Source organism: Lynx canadensis, chromosome E2 (genome assembly GCF_007474595.2).
Source record: "Lynx canadensis isolate LIC74 chromosome E2, mLynCan4.pri.v2, whole genome shotgun sequence".
Taxonomy (NCBI): Eukaryota; Metazoa; Chordata; class Mammalia; order Carnivora; family Felidae; genus Lynx; species Lynx canadensis.
The window spans coordinates 27,780,346-27,805,290 of NC_044317.1; the positions used below are offsets into that span (position 1 = coordinate 27,780,346).

Consider the following 24,945-nt stretch of genomic DNA (forward strand, 5'->3'; position numbering starts at 1 on the left):
AAAAGCTTACAAACGGAGAAGCAAAATATAGTACATCTACACAGTGCAATGTGATTCGGCAACGAAAAGGAGCAAAGTACGGACACATGCTACGAGGAGGAACCATAAAAATGTTACGCCAAGGGAAAAAAGCTCCAAAGTATATCCTTATAAGTAAATTCAAATGTGTGTGTATCTGCATACACAGAGACCCACTCTAGGCCTATACAACAAACTGGTGACAGGACTATGTCCGGGGAGGGGACGTGGAGAACACAGGCAGAGGAGAACCCTTAACGCTGTACTCTTTCGGACCACTTTGACATTCAAACTTTAAAAACAATTTTTTTTAATGTTTATGTTTGAGAGAGAGAGACAGAGCGTGAGCAGGGGAGAGAGGGGCAGAGAGAGAGAGAGAGCGGGAGACACAGAATCCAAAGCAGGCTCTAGGGTCTGAGCTGTCAGCACAGAGCCCGATGTGGGGCTCAAACTCATGAACCTGAGCTGAAGTCAGACACTTAACTGACTGAGCCACCCAGGTGCCCCTCAAACTTTTTAATAGGCACATTTTTACAAACAAACAAACAAACAAACAAACAAAACCGTAAAGACATTTACATTAAAAATGAGAGTAGACATGGGGCGCCTGGGTGGCTCAGTCGGTTGAGCGTCCGACTTCAGCTCGGGTCATGATCTCACAGTCTGTGGGTTCGAGCCCCGCGTCGGGCTCTGTGCTGACAGCTCAGAGCCTGGGGCCTGTTTCAGATTCTGTGTCTCCCTCTCTCTCTGACCCTCCCCCGTTCATGCTCTGTCTCTCTCTGTCTCAAAAATAAAGAAAACGCTAAAAAAAATTAAAAAAAAAAAAATGAGAGTAGACATTTCCCCAATGTGTAAGGAAGATAAATACATGGTGATAAATGGGCCAAGAAATTATCAGTGTTGGCTCATAGAAATGGCAGTTCCCTCCATTATGTTAAATAATAAAACTAAAATAGAGGTAGGAAGGCAAGCAAAAAGGATAAACACGTGCATTAAGTATGACAGAGAGAGGCTAAACATTCAAATCAAAAAGTAATTCATACATATGGAGGACATATTTTCTTCTACATGTTAGTTGAACGTTTGCATGTGTGTTATGGGGACCAAACGCCACGTTCGATGGAAAGAACTGAACATTCAGCGCAAAGAATATGGGCTCAGTGCCAGGCAAGGTCCTTTCGGCCTCAGCGGTTTCAATTCTCACAACTACGCCTCTTGGATGTCCTGTATGCATTTTAAAATGTCCCCCGCTCCCAATGGCAATCCTGGCCTCCCTGTCCCCCTCCCACACTGCCTGCGTGCACCACCACCGTCCCCAGGTCAGTGAAGGGCGGCCTCCTGTTTCTTCGAGCTCAGGCCAAAGATGGGAACCTGGCACCACCATTTCTCACCTGGATTCCTGCACCAGCAGACCTGGTGCCTCTCCTCCCTGCCCCGACATCCTCCACGGAGGGCCTGGGTATCACTGTCACACTGTGACCCAAGGCAGGTGCCTCCGGCACACAGAGCCGCCCCCCTGACCCCAAGTGAAAGCCAGAGTCCTTTTCAATGCTGTTCAAATTGTTTGAAAGGTTAAAAAAAAAAATCAAACTTGACAACTTAAAATTTTCATTTGACACTTATTTTTTATTAACTTTTGGAACTTTATGTTTTTGTGAGAAAACTGCATTTTGCCAAGAATGTTCAAACTTTAGGGGCGCCTGGGTGGCGCAGTCGGTTAAGCGTCCGACTTCAGCCAGGTCACGATCTCGCGGTCCGTGAGTTCGAGCCCCACGTCAGGCTCTGGGCTGATGGCTCAGAGCCTGGAGCCTGTTTCCGATTCTGTGTCTCCCTCTCTCTCTGCCCCTCCCCCGTTCATGCTCTGTTTCTCTCTGTCCCAAAAATAAATAAACGTTGAAAAAAAAAAAATTTAAAAAAAAAAAAAAAAAAAAAAAAAAAAAAAAAAAAAAAAGAATGTTCAAACTTTAATAGAGCACACAGTTGCAGATGATATCTTCCTATACTTAGAAATCTTGCATCTTTCACATTTAATTTAGTTTATTTTGCTTTGTCTTTTTCTCCTTATTAGATGGGCCAGCAGCTGCTATCTCTTATGTTTAAAAAGAGAAAACACACTTTCATGTTCATTTATTAATTCTGTAGAATTTTTCCTTTTTTCCTTTTATAATTTTTTAATCTCCTGACTTATCTTCCCTGATTTACTGAGAGTGTTCCTTGTTAAGCTTATGAGTCAGTTTATTGTTTAAATCAGTTCTAGTCTTTTAATTTTAAAAAAAAATAATAAGAGAGAACACTTTTGGCAAATTTCCATAAATTTATGTCAAGTTTATATCAAATTTATATCACGTTACTAGTAGACTATAATTTTAAACTGAGTCATTTAATAGAGGGGTGAGATATTTTTTAAACCTTTGCCATTAATTTTTTTTTTTACTGTACCGTGCAAAGAATAAGTTCTATGCAATTTCTGCTTTAGGGAAATATGTTGAAATTTTCCTTTTTTGCTTGGCATATGACAAATTTTAAAATATTCCATGACATTTAAAAAGTTATTCTTTTTCAATAAATATGGATTTCTGTCCCTCGAATTATGCCAAAATAAAGTCTAAATGAGGCCAAAATTTAAATGTAAGAAGTTAAACCATAAAGGTACTAGGAGACTACAAGTATTCAATTTATAACAACTCATGAAGCTCTTGTTGAATTTCCTGCATTTTTTCCTATGTGCTAGATTTGACAACAAAGAACTTAAAATTTTTTAAGTGCTGGAGAAACACATGCGGAAAAGCCTATCGACATAATTTCGGAGTAGAGAGGGTCTAGGGTCTGACACCATAAAAGAAAAATGGAATGAAATTGATCAGATACAAATTAGAATTTTTGTATTGCCAAAGAACATGGCAAATAAAGTGATAAGAGAAATGAAAACCTGGAAAAAATATCCGCAAGTTATCAAAGATTGAATGTTTTTAATATATCAAGAGTTACTGCAAATCAATAAGAAAAAAGTCCAATGCAGCTGACAGAACAGTGGGCAAAGAACACGAACAGTTTGCCGTAAAGGAAATACAAAGAGTTCTTGAGCATTTATGAGAAGATGTTTGACTTCACAGGAAATGAAAGAGATACATGCTAAAACTACAACAGACATACCATTTTCTAGCTCTGAGATGGTCAAACTATAGAGCTGGCAAGGTTGTGAATTAACAGGCATTTTGATGCACTGCTAGTGGGAGCATGTACGAATACAACTTTATCTATGGAAACTTCAAATGTCACATAACCATACCTAGCAATTCCATGCTCAGGCACTTAGCTCGCAGATATATTCGTAATGTGCAAAATAACTTATGTTCGGGAATACTTAATGTGCCCTTGTTTATAACCGTAAAAGTTTAGAAAAAAAAAAAAAACCCTAACTGTGCATTGAAAAGAAACTGGTTAAACTGTGGCACATCCATACAACAATGCAGTTCCACACAGCCATTAAGAGGGAAGAGGCTGAGGGATGTGGGATAACACGGAACAGCATTCATATCACGCGTGCACATTCCTGTGGCCAGAGCTATCTCTAACACTCAGCTCTGGTCTAGCCTCGTTTCTGTCTGAACCTCCTATCAGCTTCCCAACACCTCTCAGATAAAGTCACAGCATGTTAATATGCCTGCCCCAGAGTAGGTACACGTCAGGCCACCAGGAAAGGTTCAAAGTATGAATAAATAAATTGTCCCTCCCCACCTGGTCGCTGGCCACCTCCTGGCCCTCTCACGCACCTGCCACCCTGCCCATGGGCAGCGCTCACAGCCCCACCTCCCCATCTTCCTGCTTGGATCACATGACTTCCTCTCCCTGCGGTGCCCCTTCCTGTCTCTTCTCACCTGTGCAACTCCTCCTCCTGTTCTCTTCTCCAGAAAGTCTTCCCGTCTGCCCTCCGAGACCTTGTCATGCCCCCGCCCCCTGCCACTGGCCTTCACCCCTTAGCACTCTCTTCTTTCTCCTCCACAGCAGATCTTGTGCCCTGTCATTTTCTCTTGGCCCACCTGCTTCCCTCTGCGTGTTGGTGATACCTTGAGGGCAGGGGCAGTGCCTGATTCCAGATAAGAGCAGACACCTTGCACCAGGGCCCTGGATCTGAGTCTCTACTAGTTGCCAGTTACATGACTTTGGTAAGGTTACTTAAGTCTCTTGCTGCCTCAGTTTCTCCATCTGTAAAATGGGGATGTTGTAGATCAGGCTTCTAGAAGCGGAGCTCAAGACAAGAGGGGCTCCTGCAAAAGTTATGTATTGAGAGGGTAAGGGAAGTCTTGCTTCAGCCTAACACGTGGGGTGGGACGGGGTGGGGGGAGCTCTGGAATGTGAACGATGCCACAGAGTCTGTCCTGTTAAGAGGCAAGGAGGCTGGGTCATTACACCCCCATATCAGTCAGTCATTGGCTATGGGTCATACCCATGGTGTGGGGGAGGGAGGCATCTCTGTATGAAGTAATTCCTGTTAGCCAACGGCAACCCTTCCAGAAGGGTGCTGATGTTGGTGGCCTGGGACCACAGTGGATGGGGGATGGGTGCACTGGCTGGCTAGGGGCAAAGCAGGTGAGTGAGAGGGAACACCAACAGTGTCTGTGATGGGCGTCCTAATATCTACCAGGCAAGGTTGTTGGGAGACGAAGCAGGCAAACTCCCTGACATGGCTTCCGGCCCACTAGACAGGCTCGAGACATGTTAGCTATGATTACAACCGCGTTGTTGTTGTTTCCTCCATAGCCCCAGCCTGTAGCAAGGGTCCAAAGAAGGAAGGGAGGGACAGCAAAGAGGACACAGCTTGAGTCTGAAGCTTCTGAGCCATGTTCCTTTGGCTTCTTCCCTCTTCCTGACTCCCCAGGCATGGATTACGGGGGAGCACCCAGAAGGCTGGGTAGAAAAGGGAAATGGGGGCTGACGGGTCCACTGGCTTGTCGGGTCCCATCTCCTTGTCTCTACCAGAGGGTCTCCCACCTGCCTTCCCTGTTCCCAGGGCTGGTGGGAAGGGTCAGGCCAAGGAGAAGGACCCATGGGAGGCCAGAAGCCTCGTCCACAGAGCACCGGCAGGCCTGGGTTCTGCCCCTGGGCCCGGGTGGGAGAAGAGAGGACAGAAGGGGGAGGCTGAGGATGGCCAGTGAGGAGAGAGGGACAGAGGTAAAAAAGGGTTTGGGTTTAACCTCAGCCCCAGAAAGGCCATGGTTGGTGGGGTCATATGAAAGGCACCCTCTGTCAGGACAGAAACCTTAGACACTTGAACAGAAATATCCCGCAAGTGAGAAAGAAAAATGCCGCTGAAGTTGGCTTCTCAGGACTGAGTGGACAGTCAGGCCTGGGGACCCTGGGATGGACCTGACCCACAGAGGCCCTCAAGCCCTCTCAGAATGCCCAATGCCAAGCCCTGAAAGAAGTAACGAGATCTGGGCCTCTGCCTTCCCTGAAGGGTGGCTGGTTACAGTCTAAGGCTTCAGAGGATGTCTGAGCCTGGGTGCATGACCCAGTGACCCAGACTGACCCAGTGGGCTCTTTCTAGAAGGCCGATGCAGCCCCACCCTAGGAATGGCCCTCTTTTCACTGGAGGGTTCCCTGGGGGGACACCTTCAGAAAGATGTTAGCAGAAGGGGCAGCCGGGTGGCTCAGTCAGTTGGGCATCTGACTTAGGCTCAGGTCATGATCTTGAAGTTCATGAGTTTGAGCCCTGCAGCGGGCTCTGTGCTGACAGCTCAGAGCCTGGAGCCTGCTTTGGATCCTGTGTCTCCCTCTCTCTCTGCCCCTCCCCGACTTGCGTGCGCGTACTTGCTCTCTCCCTCTCAGAAATAAACATTAAAATAAATAAAGATGTTGGCAGCCATTTCCTCCCTCAACCACAAAAGCCAGTGGAGCAGACAAGAGGGGTCCTTGACACAGGACCCCTGTGGGGGGATGAGGACGTGGGGGTGACTGTTCCTTTGAAAACCACCATCTTCATTATCCTCACAATGTCAGGCTCCTCCAGGACTTAAACTCAGTTACAGGCCTTTATTGATGCAGAAACTGAGGCTCCCAGCAGTGAGGGGATCTGCCCAGGCCACTTCTAGAGAGCGGGCAGGTGAACAAAGGTCTCCTGGCCTTGCAGCCCCTCTAGGGGGTGGGGTGCACGGGTGGGGGGTGGGGAGGGATCCAGAGAGGGTGGAGCAGCCCAAGCCTACACCCTGGGCCTCAGGCCTGGGTGGTACCTGTCCCAAATCCAACGAGGCCTCTCTCTTCTCCTCACTGCAAACTGGGGAATCTGGGTCCCAGCCCGTATCACTAGGCTTTAAGTCACCTCCTTCACCCCTACCACCTTCCTGCTCAAAAGGCTTGAGCTCTCCTCTGGGATCGGGGTGCCCTAGAGCCAGCAGGGGACCTTGCCTCTCCCACTCAGCCCTGGCAGCTTGGGCCCAGCACCCACATGAAGTGGCTGGTGACGCCTCCATGAGGCTTTTACCCAACATGTTCCTGGGCCTCCAGAAGGCTCTCCTGGGATCTGTCAGGTCACGTCAGGAGTTCACCAACTTGTTTGCACGTTAGAATAATGGGGGGGGGGGTGCTTTCAAAAATTCCAAAGGGCCACACCCTGGGCCAATAACAGCATCGTCTCTAGGGGTGGAACATCAGCATCGGTACTTCTGGAAGTTCCCCATGTGATTCTCATGTGCTGACAAGCTTGGGAACTAATATTCTAGGCACGATGACACCAGTTCTCCACTCCCAGCTGGGGGAGACTGGTTCTGTGTTCCCTTGCACTTGGCACCCTGCTTCTCCAGTAAACCAGACCCAAGTGATTCTTGCCCTCTGAAAGGTTGGGGACAGGAAAGCCACCAAGACAGCCGTATTTAGACGAAACCCTGTGGGTATCCCCCAATGACTAACACTTCCACCTCCAGCCTGTTCCTTGGCAGGCTCTGTGGCTCTCCCAGCTGCTCTCACACAGGCCCGGGCTCAGCACAGTTCCACCAAACTGGAAAGGAAGCCAAGGTCTGGAAATCCCCTCTGTCTCCAACCATCCTTTGGTGAGAATCCCAAAGGAATTTAGTTTCGGGATTTCTGCGGGACAAAGTCAGTCAGAGAAGGGGAAATACCATAGGATCTCACTCACACATGGAGTTAAAAAAAAAAAAAAAAAAAAACCTAGCCAGCCAGCCAACCAACCAACCAACCAAACAAAAGATCCAGAGAACAGATTAGTTGCCAAGGAGTGCTGGTGGGGGTGGGCAAAATGGGTGAAGGAAATCAAAAGGTACCGACTTTTGGTTATAAAATAAACACATCACGAGGATATAATACACAGCAGGATGACTACAGTTCATAATATTCTATTGCATATTTGAAAATCATTAAGAGACCGATCTTCAAAGTCCTCAACACAAGAAAAAAAATTTTCTGTAACTATGGGAGGGATGGATGTCACTTATTGTGGACATCATTTTGCAATATATATCAATATTGAATCATTAAGTTGTCCACCTGAAACTAATATAATGTCCTATGTTAATTATACCTCAGTGAAAAACGGACAATTTTTAAATAAATGGGTGAAATAAAACCTATCCAGAGACTTTTTACTAACTGAAGCACCATACTACCTTCAACGAATGGTCTTCTTTCCAAAGGAAATTCCCATTTCCATAGATCTTTATTATTTTTCTGCTTACAAAAAATAACCAGTTACTTAAGAAGTCCTAAACATTGCAAAAATAAAACTTAAAGTTTATATCTCACGATTTCACCCATTAGGGAGAGGCATACAATTTCTATGACTCTTTACCCATAGTGGAGGACATTTTTGCCTGATCCAAGAATCAGAAGAATGTCACTTCTTTAAAACTTTTCTAAAAATCATCTCCCATTTAACTTTATTTCTAAACTATGGCTCACCATGAACAGAAGATAACCCTCAAGGAAAAAAAAAAATGGTGCTGTTGAACTAGAAGAAGTTACCACCTGCCCAGGGCTCTGACCTGGGGCCTGGACTCCCGTTGCTGAAAAGGAGACCAGGAGTGTGAGAAGCACTAATTCAGCACCAACGGAGACTTTCTCCTTGACTAATCAGGAAGGATTAATGAGAACTGAAAAGATGACAATGTTCTCACTTTATGATTCAATTTGCATGAAAGCCCTGACCGCACACCTCCTAAAATAATCGTGTTGACTCCTACTGGATATGTCTCTCTTTGGGGCAACACTGACCTGTCCATTTCAAGAGGAGGATGCTGAGGCCCAGCAATACGCAGGACACCCTTAAGAACTCAGGGAAAAGACTACCACGAAGACACATAAGTAGCAAATTATTTCTCTTTACAACAAGATCCAAATGCCTCAGAGGACCAGCTTCCCAGGGTTTGAATGCTGCCTCCATTTTGCCATGAGGAGCAGAAAGAATCACCAAGGCAAAGGACTGATGGGGATTGGGTGACGGTACAGGCTCTATCCCTCCACCAAGGACATGGGTGTTGGGGCATCATGCAATTTCCCAGCTGCCTGCAGCCTCTACATTTGCACAGGGGAGAAATTTAGAAACAAACAGTTTAAAAATAAAGGTCAAGGAGAGAATTCTGGAAGATGGCAGAGTAGGAAGCACCAGGACTCTCTCTCCCCACCTAGACAACACTTGCACGAGCACAATCTGTCTGATGGAATTGTTGGGGAGCTCTGAAGCCTTTGAAGAAGACTTCCCACTTCCACGGGAAGGTCTCGGTGGTAAATTGTGGTTAATTTTGGTCAATTCCAGCTCTAAGCACAGTAGCGGCTCTCCATACCCCAAACCTGGTCACATGGCAGACAGCTGTGCATATGTTCCTGAAGCAGCCTGCACACAGCCTGGAAGAATCAGGGTGAGTAAAAAGGACCTTGTCCTCCAAATATTGGAGATTTGTGCTCTGATTGCTGATTATTGCTTCTGATCACAGGTGCAGAAAAAAAAAAAAAGGCAGGTAGTCATTGTTGTTGTACCTCCCCTCATTGTTGCAAAATCCTCTCCCTCCAGTTAAACTGTCAGGAGATTTAAAGGGCTAGACCCCTTTGATCCCACCATTATTTTCCCCTTCTCCCCTTGCTGGAGCTAGACATTAAAGACTAGGACACAGAATCTGTACATAAGGAGAAAATTAGAAAGTGACCACATATGCCCAAGGAAACCTCAGCAAAAACACAAGAAGACATTAGATTTACACCTCAGACTGCTCGTCAGCACAAAGACAGCACACACACACACACACACACACACACACACACACACGATAACCAAAAACAGTAACAAAAATCCCAGAAAACTCTGGGGAAAGGAGAGAATCTGATTTCCAGAGATACCACATTATTATATTCAAATGTCCAGTGTTCAACCAAAAAAATCACAAACCATATGAAGAAACGGGAAAGTATGACTCATTCAAGGGGGAAAAAAAACACCAACAGACTCTCCCTGAGAAAGACTTCATGGCAGATATCTCAGACAATGATTTTAAAACAACTGTCTTAAAGGGAGCCTGGCTGGCTCAGTCAGTGGAACATGCAACTCTTGATCTTGGGTTGTTGGTTCCAGCCTCACACTGGGTGTGGAGATTGCTTAAAAATAAAATCTTTAAAAAACTGTCTTAAATGCTCAGAGAACTAAAGAAATAGGTGCAGAAATTCAAGAAAGCGATATGTGAACAAAATGAAAAAAAAATCAATAAAGAGATAAAAAGAAACCAAAAAGAAATTCTGAAACTGACAAGTACAATTACTGAATTGGAAAATTCACTAGAGGGATTCAAAGGCAGATCTGAACAGGCAGAAGAATCAGTAAACTTAAAGACAGGGCAATGGAAATTATCGAAGCTGATGAACAAAAAGAAAAAAAGATTGAAAAAAAGCAAACAGAGCCTAAGGGACCTGCACATCATTAAGCGGACCAGCATGCACATTGCGGGAGTCCCAGAGGTGAAGAGGGGGAAGAAAAGAGGGCAGAGAGAATATTTGAAGAAATAATGGTGGAACACTTCCCTAATTGGATGAGAGGCATGAATATAAACATTCAAGAAGTGCAACAAACTCCAAGTAAGGTGAACTCAAAGGAATCCAACCAAGACACATGATAATCATATTTTCAAAAGCCAAAACCAAAAGTGAATCTTGAAAGCTGCAAGAAAGAAGAAAACCATCACATACAAGGGATTCTCAATAAAATTATGTGTAGATTTCTCATCAGAAACTTGGGAGGCTAGAAGACAGTGGGCAGATATATTCAAAGTGATACAAGAAAAAAAAAAAACCCTATTAACGAAAAACCCTGCATCTGGCAAAACTGTCCTTTGGAAGTGAGGGAGAAATCATGACATTCCCAGATAAACAAAAGTTGAGGGCATTTATGACCACTAGACCTGCCTTATGAGAAATGCTCAAGGAAGTCCTGCAGATGCTACACATTATTCTGAAGCTGTATGGAGAAACAAAGGTAAATACATAGGCAATTATAAAATCTAGTATTGTAATGATGGTTTGTAATTGTACTTTTTGCTTTCTACAGGATTTAAGAGTCTAGTATATTTAAAGGAAAACAATTATTGGTGTAAAAGCTAGTATCGTTGTAACTTTGGTTGGAAACTCTAAATCTTGTTTTCTACATAATTTAGGAAATGAATATATTTGAAGGAGTTAGTAGTTTATGTTTTGGGGTACACAATGTATAAGGTTGTAATTTTGTGACATCAACAACCAAAAGGGGTAGGGACAGAGCTGTAAAGAAGTAGAGTTTCTGTATGCTACTGAAGTTAAGCTACTATAAAATCAAATTAGAATGTTGTAACTTCAGGATGTTAAATGTCATTCTCATGGCAACCACAAAGAATAAAGCTATAGAATATAGACAAAAGGAAATTGAGAAAAAATTTAAACATTTCACTACAAAATATTAACTAAACACAAAAGAAGACAATGCAAGAAGTGAGGGACAAAAAAGCTGTAGAGCATATTAAGAACAAATAGTACAATGACAGAAATAAGTCCCTCTTTGTCAGTAATCATGTTAAATGTAAATGGATTAACTCTCTAAACAAAACACAGAGATTGGCAGAATGGATAAAAACACACGATTCAATTATATGCTGTCTACAAGAGACTTACTTGAGATACAAAGACAAAAACAGATTGAAAGTTAAAAAATGGAAAAAGACATTCTATGCAAAGAATAACCAAAAGAGAGTAGGAATGGCGATATTAATATCACAGAAAACAGACTTTAAAACAAAAAAGGTTATAAGGGACAAAGAAGGACATTATATAATAATAAAAGCTTCAACACAGCAAGGAGATGTAACAATTGTAAACATTACATGCCTAACGACAGACCACCAAAATGGAGAAATAGACAGTTTTATGGTAATATTTGGAGATGATAATGCCCAACTCACAATAATGGATAGAACAACCAGAAGAAGAGACATAAGGAAATAGCGGACTTAAGCATACAATCAACCAACTAGACAGACATATATAGGACACTCAACCCAACAACAGCATACACATTCTTCTCAAGTGCACAAGCAACATTTCCCAGGATAGACCATATTTTAGGCCACACATTAAGTCTCAGTAGATTTTATTTTTAAAGTTTATTTATTTCGAGAGAGAGTGTGTGGGTGTGTGAGCAGGAGAGGGGTAGAGGGAGTGTGTGTGTGTGTGTGTGTGTGTGTGTGTGTGTGTGTGTGTATGAGAGAGAGAGAATCCCAGTAGGCTCCGAGCTGTCAGAGTGGAGCCCAAGATGGGGCTTGATCTCATGAATCATGAGATCAGGACCTGAGCTGAAACCAAGGGCCAGACACTTAAACAGACTGAGCTACCTAGGTGCCCCAAGTCTTCATAGATTTTAAAAGATAGATATCACACAAAGTTTCTTCTCTGACCATAAGATGAAGAGAAATCAATAACAAAGAAAATTGGAAAATTCACAAAATTGTCAAAATTAAACCACACACTTTTTTTTAAAGTTTATTTACTATGAGAGAGAGCGAGAACGGGAGGAGGGAGGAGGGGATGAGGGGGTTGAGAGAGACGGAGAGAGATAATCCCAAGCAGACTCCACACTTGGATGCTCAACCAACTGAACCACTGAGACTCCCCTAAACCACACACTTAACCAATAGAGCAAATAGGAAATCACAAAAGAGATTAGAAAATACTTAGAAATAAATGAAATAAAAAACATAACATACCAAAATGCGTGGGATCCAGTGAAGGCAGTGTTAAATGAATGCTTACATTAAAATACAAGAAAGGTCTCATATCAACAGATTAAGTTTATAATTTAAGGAACTAGAAAAAGAACAAACTGAAACCAAAACCAGCAGAAAAGGGGAAATAATAAATATTAGAGCAGAAGTATAGGAAATAGAGAACAGAAAAACAATAGAGAAAAATCAATGAAACCAAAGTCAGCTCTTAAAAAAGATCAACAACACTGACACACTTTTAGAAAGATAAAGAAAAAAAGAGAGAAGATTCAATTTACTAAAGTCATAACTGAAAGTCGTAGTATTACTACCAATTCTACAGAAATAATAAGGATTATAAGAGAGTACTATGAACAATTATATTTCAACAAATTGGGAAACCTAGATAAAATGGAGAAATTTCTAGGAACATACAACCTACCAAGACTAACTCATGAATAATAGAAAATCTGAATAGACCTGTAATCTCCTAATAAGGAGATTAAATCAGAAATCCAAAGTCTCCCAACAAAGAAAAGCCCTGGACCTGATGGTTTCACCGGTGAATTCTATCACACCTTTAAAGAACTAATACCAATTCTTCTCAAACTTTTCCAAAAATTGCAGAGGAGGATACACTTCCTAACATACTTATGAGGTCAGCATAACCCTGATACCAAAGCCAGGATACAGACACTATAAGAAATCTACAGACTAGGGGCGCCTGGGTGGCGCAGTCGGTTAAGCGTCCGACTTCAGCCAGGTCACGATCTCGCGGTCCGTGAGTTCGAGCCCCGCGTCAGGCTCTGGGCTGATGGCTCAGAGCCTGGAGCCTGTTTCCGATTCTGTGTCTCCCTCTCTCTCTGCCCCTCCCCCGTTCATGCTCTGTCTCTCTCTGTCCCAAAAATAAATAAACGTTGAAAAAAAAAATTAAAAAAAAAAAAAGAAATCTACAGACTAATATTCCTTATAAACGTTAATGTGAAAATACTCAAAATAATATCAAGACAAATGCAAAGCCTATTAAAAGGATTATACACCATGACCAAGTGGGATTCATTCCTGGAACGCAAGGATGATTTACCACATGAAAATTGATCAATGGAATACACCACATCAACAAAAGGAAGAAAAAAACCCCACATAATCATCTCGATCGAGATGCAGAAAACGCCATTTGACAAAATTCAACATGGTTTCATTATTTTTTTTAAACTCAACAAACTAAGGGGGCACCTGGGTGGCTCAGTCGGTTGAGCATCCAGCTTTGGCTCAGGTCATGATCTCGTAATCTGTGGGTTCGAGCCCCACATCGGGTTCTGTGCCGACAGCTCAGAGCCCGGAACCTGTTTCGGATTCTGTGTCTCCCTCTCTCTCTGCTCCTCTCCTCCTCTCCCCCGCCTCAAAAATAAATAAATACTAAAAAATTTTAAAACTCAACAAATAATAAAAAGCATAATAAAAGCCATAATAAAAGCCATAATACAAATAAAATAATAATAATAATAAAATCCATGAATGAAAAAATTCACATAATAAAAGCCACGAATGAAAAACTCACAGGAAACATTATATTCAGTGGTGGAAGATTAAAAGCTTTTCCTCTAAAATAAGGAACAGACAAGGGTGTCTGTTTTCCCCACTTCTATTCAATATAGTAGCGGAATTTTTAGCCAGTGAAATTAAGTAAGAAAAAGAAACAAAATGCATCTAAATCAGAAAGGAAGAAGTGAAATTATCTGTTTGCAGATGATATACAATATTCTTGCATGTAGAAAATCCTAGACTGCACAGATAAACCATTAGAACTAATGCATGAATTTGGCAAAGTCGCAGGATATAAAGTCAACACACAAAAGTCAGTTGCATTTCTAGTCACAAACGATGTAGAATCTGAAAAGGAAATTACAAAAATGATTCCATATACAATTGCATCAAAAATAATAAAATACTTAAAAATTAACATACGAGGTGAAAACCATGTACAATGAAAACTACAAAACATTACCAAAAGAAATTAGAAGCATAAATGAATGGAAACACATTGTAGGTTCATGGAATGGAAGACTTCATAACATTAAAATGTCAATATTATCCAAAGCAATCTACAGATTCAAGAAAATTCCCACCAGAACCCCAATGATGTGATTTGCAGAAACAGAAAAACCCATCTTAAAATGGAATCTCATATGGAATCTCAAGGGACCCCAAATAGCCAAAATAAAAAAAAAATCCTGAAAAAGAAGGTCTCATAATTTCTGATTTCAAAACTTACTACAAACTAAATCAAAACAATGTGGTATTGACATAAAAATAGACATATAATTGACTCTTGAATAAGATGCGTTTGAATTGCATGAGTCCATTTCTACAAGAATTTTTTTTGATAAATACAAAATTTATCAATTTACAGTACGGTACAGTACTGTAAATATATTTTCTCTTCCTCGTGATTTTCCTCACATTTGTTTTCTCTAGCTTACTTTATCATACAAATACAGTATTGAATACGTATAACATACAAAATATGTGTTAATCGACTGCTTATGCTACTGGTAAAGCTTCTGCTCAACAGTTTGCCATCAGTAGGTGGGGAGTCAAAAAGTGATACACGGATTTTTGACTGCCCAGAGGTCAGCACCCCTAACCCCCACATTGTTCAAGGGTTAACTGTATAGACTAATGGAATAGAATAGAAGGCCCAGAAATAAACCTTTGCATATATGGCCTAATGAGTTTTTACAAAGGTGTCAGGTCCATTCAATGGGGAAAGGGCAGTCTTCAATAAATGGTGCTGGGGAAACTGGACATCTGCACGCACAAGGATGAAATTGGACCCTTACTTTATGCCACATACAAAATTAACTCAAAATGGGTCCAGGGCCTAACTACAAGACTCAAAACAGCAAGACTCTTAGAAGAAAACATAGGACTAAAGCTGAACCACCATGGATTTGGCAATGATTTCTTGGATATGATCCCAAAGGCACAGGTAACCAAATATATATCTTGGACTTTACAAAATTGTACTTTTGGACTTCATGAAAATTTTAAAACTTCCATGCATCAAAAGACACTAGCCCCAGAGTAAAAAGGCAACCCACAGAACGGGAGAAACTATTTGAAAAACATATATTTGATAAGGGATTTATCATCAGAATATACACAGAATGCCTAAAATTCAATAACAAAACTAAATGCCTGGAATTGAACAACAAAAAGACAATTCAAAATTGGGCAAAGGACTTGAAGAGATGTTTCTCCAAAAAAGGCCTATGAATGGCCAATAAGTGCCATCAGGGAAAGGCAAAGCAAAACTATAGACACAGATCCCACCTCACACCCATTAGGATGGCTACTATAAACACACACACACACACACACACACACACACACACACACACACACAAAACTGAAAACAACAGGTGCTGGCGAAGACGTAGAGAAATTGGAATGCCTGAGCACTGCTGGTGGGCCTCTAAAATGGTACAGCCACTGTGGAAAACAGGATGGTGATTCCCCCCAAAAAACTAAGAACAGAATTACCATATGACCCAGCAATTCTGCTTCTGAGCATACACCCAAAAGAACTGAATGCAGAGTCTCAAAGAGATATTTGTACACCCATGATCATAGCAGCATTATCTGCAACAGCTAAAACATGGAAGCAACCCAAGTGTCCATCAATGGAGGAACGGACAAGCAAAATGTGGCATATTCATACAGAGGAATACTATTCAGCTTTAAAAACGAAGGAAATCCTGCAATATACAATATGGCTAACCCTTGAGGATATTATGCTAGGTGAAATAAGCCAGTCACAAAAAGACAAATACTGTATGACCGCACTTATATGAGGTACATCGAGTATCAAATCCTTAGAGACAGAAGGTAGAGCGGTGATGCTGGGGACCGGGGAGGGGTTGCTGGAGAGTTACTGGGCAATGGGCATAGAGATTTGGTTTTACAAAATGAAGAGTTCTGGGGGTGGATGGGGGTGATGGCTGCACAACAGTGTGAATGGACATAACACCACTGAATATTTCAAGTGGTTAAAATGGTTAAGATGGCAAATTTTATGTTATATGTATTTTAACTTCATAAAGTCCATATATTCCTTTAGAAGTCCACCCTGAGGGGCATCTGGGTGGCTCAGTCAGTTAAGCAGCAGACTCTTGATTTCTGCTCAGGTCATGATCTCGCAGTTCATGGGGTCGAACCCCACATCGGGCTCCACGCTGACAGTGCTCAGAGCCTGCTTCTGATTTTCTCTCTTCCTCTCTCTCTCTCTCTCTCTGCCCCTCCTCCCAGAGCACTTGCTCTCTCTCCAAATAAATAAGTAAACTTAAAAAAAAAAAAAAAGTCCACGTTGAGAACATAGCCTAAGGAAATAATCCAGAACGTGAAAAGCTCTAGCTGCCAGGATGGTCATCACAGCGCTGGATGTCAGACACCTTTCCGGATACAGATGCACTGGCTCAGACACCAAGCCACCTGGAATACTGTGGCCTTGGGAAGATTAGGGTCTGTCCAGGTCTCCCCGCAGGGGAGGGGATGGGCGGCTGTAGTCATGAGGTCGCCTCCAGTGCAGGTCCAGCCTTTTGTTAAATTACACGCAAAAAATTCACTCACAAGAAGCACTGTGAGCACAGAGGACTTTAAACTTCTCCTGTTTCTCCTCCCCTCCCTTTCTCCCTCCCCTCCTCCTCCTCCTTTTGCTTTTTGCCACAGCTTCTGCCTGGTTCCCTCTTCCTCCAGACACCATAATGGTTCATGGCTCCCTGCCTCACTCCCCCCAATTGTCCCAGGTGCCCCTCATGAGAAGGCCATGCCTGGCGTCTCCACACACAACCTTTCCTGCGCCCTCCGCCTACCCCCTCACCTACCTAGTCTTTCTTTACCGCGGTCACCGCCTCTCCACAACCGCACATCTCCATGCAATTGTTCGTTGCCTTTTTTCTGTTGGCACATCAGTGAGACTTTGTCGTGTTGTCGGCTATAACCGAGTGCCCAGCACAGGACCTGACATGTTACAGAAACTTGTGCTGAACGGGCAATTGATCACTGGGCGGAGCCAGGCGGGCATCTGTGCTGGCGGTACCCCCCTCACGTGGAGAAGGGGGCATCACCCCACCAAAAATGCCCTCTGGCCATCCTACCCCCCAGAAGTTTCCGGGGGGTCTCCTCCCTGGGTGGCCCAGCCTCTCTCCCTCTCCTCCCTTCTCTTAGGAGCAAATACAGTACCCACCCCTCGTACCCCCACCCCACTCACATGTTCCATGCAGAGTCTGTCCCATCCCCCACACCCTGGTCCTTGCTGACCACTTTGTACCCAGGCCCCACTCTCTCCAATCCTATCAAGGTATTTTCCCCAAAATACTTCCCTTCCTGAGAGGAATCTGGGGCGGGGGCGGGGGTAGGGCTGGGAAAGAATTAAAATGTCACATTTTGGGGGGCACCTGGGTGGCTCAGTCGGTTGAGCGTCCGACTTCGGCTCAGATCATGATCTCATGGTTCGTGAGTTCGAGCCCCGCGTCAGGCTCTGTGCTGACAGCTCAGGGCCTCGAGCCTGCTTCGAATTCTGTGTCTCCCTCTCTCTCTGCTCCTCCCCCACTCATGCTCTGTCTCTCTCTCTCTCTCTCCTTCAAAAATAAATTAAAAAACATTAAAAAAAATTTAAAATGTCACATTTTGTTTTTCATATAAAAGAAAGGAAACAGTCCACATGTAGTAGAAGAAAACAAGACCAATGCTTAAAAAAGTGGATATGGTTCCGCCATTCTATGGACAACTATGTGGCCACTTAAAGTTCCAGTATGTTCATATTACAGACAACGAGCCAATTTCCTTAATATGTACAGTGGTTTTATTTACAGCTAAGTAGGAAAAAGACCAACAACCCAGTGGAAAGTGGACAAAGGGTACAAAGAGGCAGATGATGGAAAAAGAACTACAAATGACGCTTAAATATTTGAAAAGATAAGAGAAACTGGGGGGAAAGACACCATTATTCATCTCGCAGGTCTGCAAATATGGAAAAGTTTGATAACACGTGTGTTTGGGGGGCGGGGTGTGGGAAGCAGGTCCCCTCACACATAGCTGCTGGGAGTGAGCATTAGTCCAACACGTAAGGAGGGTAATTTGCCATATTCATTAAAGCTCAAACTGCATATTCCCTTTGGCCTTGCAAACGTTGCATATGTGAGAATACGCACACATGATGACTGAACAGAGATATTCACTACAGCACTGTTAGGGACAGCAAGAGACAGGAAACACCCTAGATGCCCAATAACGGTTAAATTAATTGTGGAACAACCATAACAGAGAAATACTATTTAGCGGCTAAAAAGAAAAAAGCAGCTTTTTTGTTTTGTGGTGATGTGGGAAGATTTCCAAATTACATCACATTTTTAAAAAGATAAAGGGGCACCTGGGGGGTTCAGTAGGTTGAGCATCCGACTTCGGCCCAGGTCATGATCTCACAGTCTGAGTTTGAGCCCTGCATTGGGGTCACTGCCGTCAGCACAGAACTTGCTTTGGATCCTCTGTCCCCTCTCTCTCTGCCCTTTCCCTGCTTGTGCTCTCTCTCAAAAGTAAATAAAACATTTTTTAAAACCCCCCCAAAAACAAAAAAGATAAAAAACACTCTCTAGAGCATACCACTATTTGTGAGAAGGGGGGAAAATATATATATATTTGTATATATACAGTATATGTGTGTGTGTATACATACACACACACACACACACACACACACACACACACACACACATATATATTTGTAAAGGCCCACTTGAAGTATCTTTGGAAGGAGACATAAGAACCTAATAACATTGGTTGCCTTCAGGAAAGTAACCAGGTGGCTGGGAGAAAGAGGAGGGAGGGAGAGTTACTTTCCATTATATACCTATTTGTAGGTTTTATATTATTTTACTATATGAATGTATTAGCTACTAAAAAATGAAATAATTTAAAAAATGAGATAGGATGTACTTTTCCTGTAACATATAATTCCATTGTAGTTTAAAAGGTATAATTCCAGGGGCACTTGGATGGCTCACTTGGTTGAGCATTTGACTCTTGATTTCAGCTCAGGTCATGATCCCAGGGTCATGAGATAGAGCCCTGCATCAGGCTCTGTGCTGGGCATGGAACCTGTTAAGATTCTCCCCTCTCTCTCTCTCTTTCTCTCTTCTCCTCTGTCCCTCTCCCCCACTCATGCTTTTTCTCAATCTCTCTCATAAAAACATTTAAAAAGTATATGTATATTTTTACATATGAGTCTATTTAAAAATATGAATATACACACATAGAAAAAAGACTGGAAGTAACCAAAGGGAAAACAGAGACAATCTGAGGTCAAGCCAATGTTCTCTCAAGGCTCTTTGAAGTTCTCCTTTGCCAAACATCAGAGCATCTCAGCGAGAAGGGCTGTGCAAAACCTTTCTGGGGAAGACTCCTGAGTCTGAGAATTTACCAGAAGACTCTGGAGTGACCCAAAGGATGGAGCAGGAGTCCCATCACAGAGAGTCAGGCTGGAAGCAGCACAAATGAGTGAACTCACATTTCCCCAGGCCTCTCATCCCCCTATCCCAGGAAAATGACTGGTTTCATGCCTTGGTCCACTAGGGAGAAAGGACGTCCGCAGAGCGGAAGAAGAGTCTAGGGTCAGAGATAGCCAGAACTAAGATCATACCTACCTCCACCCTCCAGATTCACAGAGAGCTAAAGACCACTTAGGGCTTCCCAAAGGAACAGAAGGGGGGTCCGTGCCAACTTCACCCAGCTCTGAAGGACCCAAGTACTCCAGATAGCATGCAGGTTACACAAGGATGCCTGATTTACAGGTAACAAGTCCCACATGTAACCAAGCGCTTGTCTGCCTCACCGCTTTTGCAATGGTTTTAAGTACAGTGTGTGGGAGAGACATGTTCTCCAGGGTGACCGGAGGGACCAAAAATCTTCCCTTCTCTAGAAATCCTGCACCCACAGCCAAAGTGATCAATTTTTCAATTCTTTGTTTCTTCGCAAATCATCTGGGCCTTTTCCTTCCAGACTAGATTTCAGCCAAGGTAGACCTGTGGGCTACCAGCAACACAAAAATAGACCTGGCAAAGGACACCAGTAGTTTGTGTCCTTAGAACACCTACAACAAGTTTTTATGGGGCGCCTGGGTGGCTCGGTTGGTTGAGTGTCTGACCTTGGCTCAGGGGGTGATCTCGCAGTTCATCAAGTTGAGCCCCACATCGGGCTCTCTGCGGTCAGTGCAGAGCCGGCTTCAGATCCTCTGTCTCCCCCTCCACCCCCTCCTCTTCCCCACCTGCACCCTCTCTCTCAAAAATAAGTAACATTTTAAAAAAAAGTCTTTACAAAGTATTGGCACTTGTATCAATTTGCTTAACCCTCAGTCGACTCTGTGTGGAAGGCAGAAGAGAGGTTTGGGGATTGTGAATTTGCTTCCTAGCTGGCTAGACTTGTAACAAAGTATCCTCCAGGGGAAGATCCTTCCTTGCCTTTTCTGGCTTCTGGAAGTGGCTGGCAATCCTTGGGGCTCCTTGCCTCATAGATACATCATTCTGACTTCTGCGTCTGTTGTCACATGGCTGTCACCTCACTGTGTGCTGACCTCTTCTCTTATAGGGACACCAGTCATAGCGAATTAAGGGCCCACTTACTCTGGTATGACCTCATCTTAACCAATGGCATCTGCTACGACCTTATCTCTAAATAAAGTTACATTCAGAAATACTGGGGGGGGGGCGCGGTTAGGACTTCAACATATCTTTTTCAAGAAGGACACAACTCAATCCATAACAGACAGGAATAAACATACTAAGGAGTTCTGTGGAATTTTCCTCAGCAGGGCGCTGTATGTGCAGAGACTACTTGGCCTGCCACACATCCAGTCACCTCTGCAACTTTTTTTTTTTTTTTTTAATTGTGAAACACTTCCAGAGACTTTCTCCTCTGCTCATCCACCTTCATCAAGGACCCACGGCTCTCCGCATGCTTGTGCGGTGCTTTGAGGTTTGACCACGCCCTGGGGCAGGTCTCATCTCATCTAACCATGAAGCACCCTCTGCAGGACACATTATCATCCCCATTTCACGGATAAGAAACTGAGCTTCTGAGAGATGTTAGTTCATGGTCACCCCGCAGATACAAGGTGCTGAGAGCCCTGGTCTGCCCGCCTCCCCCGCCAGGTACCCAGCTGCGTGCCGTGCTATGGAGACAAGGCAGGTGGCCACGATCAATGGCCAGTTGGCACTAGAGTTCAGCCATGTTTGAGGAAGGCATACTGGGGAGGAGCTTGGATGCACCCTACAATAATCAGCTTCCCTTCTGCTGTGTTCTCCAGTGGGGGACCCAGCCAAGTGCCTTTCTGGGCTTATTGCTTCTTAGAAGGAAAAGCAATTTGGAGGGATGAGGCTCTCGGTACAGGCCTGGGGTACATCCCACATCCCACCACCCCCAGGTTTGGGAGACTAGGAAGTGCTGATTTTCAAACTGTGTGTTTTTTTAATATTTATTTATTTTTGAGACAGAAAGAGAGAGAGAGAGAGAGAGCATGCGTGCAAGCGGGGGAGGGGACAGACAGAGAGGGAGACACAGAATCCGAAGCAGGGTCCAGGTTCTGAGCTGTCAGCATAGAGCCTGACATGGGGCTCCAACTCACAAACCGTGAGATCAGGGCCTGAGCCGACTGAGCCACCCAGGTGTCCCTTCAAACTGTTTTTTGAGTCTCCAAACCCCCAATCTTTTAAAAAGGAAATGTAAGGATCCCCAACTTACAAAACAGATGCAAAGCATGCTTCAGGTAGGGATCCCTCCCATACCTCCCCAAACGGCCACCTCAGCAAACTCCATGTCCTGACCTCCTGAGTGAGAAAAATGTCTAAAAACCACATAAAGTGCAAAAAAGCAGATAACAAAATGCTCCTATGTCTTCACTTACTATGGGGTTAAACTGTTCATTAGAAATAGGCGGGAAATTTGACATTAAGAAATTACCGTTAAAATGCTTACAGTCTTCAGACGGTGTGGTTATTATTATATTTTTTAAGATTCCTTATCTTTTAGTACATTCTGAGATATTTCAGTTGAAATGCTGTGATGTCTGTTTGAAATTTGTTTCAAAATGAGGTGTGGTAGGGGCGCCTGAGTGGCTCTGCGGGTTGAGCAAGCCACTCTCGGTTTCCACTTCGGTCATAATGATCTCAGAGTGTCAGGCAGAGCCCCACGCTCAGCGGGGGGAGCCTGCTTGAGTCTCTCTCCCTCTCTCCCCTCCCTTCTCCCCCACTCTCTCTTTCTCTCTAAACTAAAAAGATAAATAATGAGGTGTGGTAGAGACGAAAATGGGCGGCAGAAGGTTGGCGTGGTGGTTACATGAGGCTTCTCATCTGGCTCAACCCAACTCTGTTCCCTCTATTCTGTAAGTGTGGCATGGTAACAAAAAAGCATTTTTCGGCAAAAAAGACTGAATTGTGCGTGACGAGCAGCGTGGCTTCTGTAATTCTTTTTATTTTTTTTATTTTATTTTATTTTTTTTTCAACGTTTTAATTTTTTTATTTTTGGGACAGAGAGAGACAGAGCATGAACGGGGGAGGGGCAGAGAGAGAGGGAGACACAGAATCGGAAACAGGCTCCAGGCTCTGAGCCATCAGCCCAGAGCCCGACGCGGGGCTCGAACTCACGGACCGCGAGATCGTGACCTGGCTGAAGTCGGACGCTTAACCGACTGCGCCACCCAGGCGCCCCTGTAATTCTTTTTAAAACAAATGATTATCGAAGTACAGTCGGCATACAATGTCATATTAGTTTCAGGTGTCCGACCTCTCTACACCTGTAGCTGCCCTTTGTCACCATTACAATACACATTACTTTTCATCTGCGTGAGTTATTTTGTAACTGAAAGTTTGTACCGCTTTTCTGTAAAGCACTTCAGTGAAGTATGACTGACACAGAAAAAGCTGTGTGTATTTAATGTATACAACCTGATGAGGTTGCAAGAAAATATACACCTGTGAGATCATCACCACAATCCATGCCATAAACCCACCATCACCTCCAAAAGTTTCCTCTCGCCCTGTGTGTGTGTGTGTGTGTGTGTGTGTGTGTGTGTGTGTGTGTGGACTATAGGCTGTATGCTGTACAGAAGGTCTCTAGGACTTACTTATCTTGTGTATCCAAAGCAAACTTTTAGTACTTCTTAATTACCTTTATGTATTTCGTCCACCCCCCACCCATCTCCCACATCTTTAATTCTTTTTTTTTTTTTAATTCTTTAAAAAGCAATTAAAAGTTAAAGTTCCAGGAGGTGATAGGGGCGTTGGGAGGGTGCGGAGAAAGGCGAGCGCAGCCGCGTCCCCCGTCCCTTGGCCCGGGGGCGGGGCGGGGGGGACCCCGACCTGCCTTCCTCTGCGGCTCGCACCCAATGCCCCAAACTTCTCCGGGCGGCAGGCGGAGCGCCGCCCGGCCCCGGGCGCCCCATCTGTCCACCCGTCCGTCAGTCCTTCCACCCGGCCAGCCGGCGACCTTCGGGGTCTCCCGCCCAGAGCCCCGGGGCACCGCCACCTCCCCGCGCCGCCCACCCGGCCTGCGCCGCGGCCCCCCGGCGCGCTCGCTACTCACCGGCTGCGCTCCTTCCCCAGCGCGCTGCGCACGAAACTGAAAGCCAGCGCGGAGAGCTGCGGGGCAGTGCCGGGAGCCGGAGGCCGCTGCCGGGAAATCACGTGGACCCGAGGTGCGGAGACCACGCGCGCGCCGGCTGGGCGGGGGCGCACCGCCGTTCCTGGGCGCCGCCGGCGGGGCGGCGGGACCCGGGCACACCCCCGAGGGGCGCGGCGGGCGCTCGCCGCTTCCGCGGAGGCGAAACTGAGGCAGAGGAGCGCGCGCGCGCGAAGGGGTCAGATCGCTGCAGGAGGACCCCGGGATGAGTTCAACGGTCCGCTCTCCTGGGACGCTAAGGAGGCGGGGACGGGGTGGGAAAGAGGAGATGGTGGCGGCGCGCGAGGAGATGGAGCCCACCCGGCCTGGCTCCTGTCCCTCCATGAAAGGAGGGAGAAGGGAATAACGGCGACAATTGGTCTTATGAACTGAGCCTTTGGCTTTCTGACACGGTGCCAAACACCATCTAGGAATTTCGCTAATCCTCAAAAGAACCCTAAAGCGCAGATGCGAGCGTGACCCCGTTTTACAGATGCGCAAACTGAGGTCGAGCGGAGAGAGGTGAAGGACTCTGCCCCCAGTGGCACAGGCAGAGACAGGAAGAGAAAGGCACCAGGAGCACTGGGCGGACAGAAAGATGAGCTGGCTTCCCCAGGAGGGGCTCAGCAGCAGTCCTGAACGGGGCGACGGCAGTGGGGGGAGTGGTCCGACTCCCCTTCCAAAGCTCCACTAACAACCTCCTGGCTTTTGGCACCCCTCCCGGGACAGGGAGCTCCCTTTCTCCTGCAGGGAATACATCCATCCCTGGGTTCCACCCACGCCCGGGTGACAGCCCTGCAGCGAAGCAGCTTTCCTCTCATCACTTTTGTCCCCCTGCCTCCCAGGCCACGTGTGTGAGGGTGTGAACATGGAGGTAGGCAAGGTGGTGGTCATGAGCACAGCCACATCAGTGCCAGGCACCCCTGGATTTATGCCCTTCTCTCCAACTACTGGCCAAATACCTTTACTCAGGGCTCAAGGACTGTGAAACCACCT

The 24,945-nt window shown here is 44.8% G+C and overlaps 1 protein-coding gene across 13 annotated transcripts in view; it reads right to left on the reverse strand.

The window, feature by feature from the left end:
* The window catches only part of NLRC5 (NLR family CARD domain containing 5), an 88,909-nt gene extending 64,968 nt beyond the window's left edge, over positions 1–23,941 (reverse strand). For 12 of the 13 annotated variants that reach the window (XM_030297114.1, XM_036064233.1, XM_030297118.1 and 9 more), the window contains exon 1: positions 23,875–23,940. The gene's annotated coding sequence lies outside the window, so the exon portion shown is untranslated. Of the gene's footprint in view, positions 1–23,874 lie in introns of all 13 variants that reach the window. The other variant, XM_036064234.1, reaches the window with a different exon arrangement.
* Positions 23,942–24,945: the final 1,004 nt, after the last annotated feature.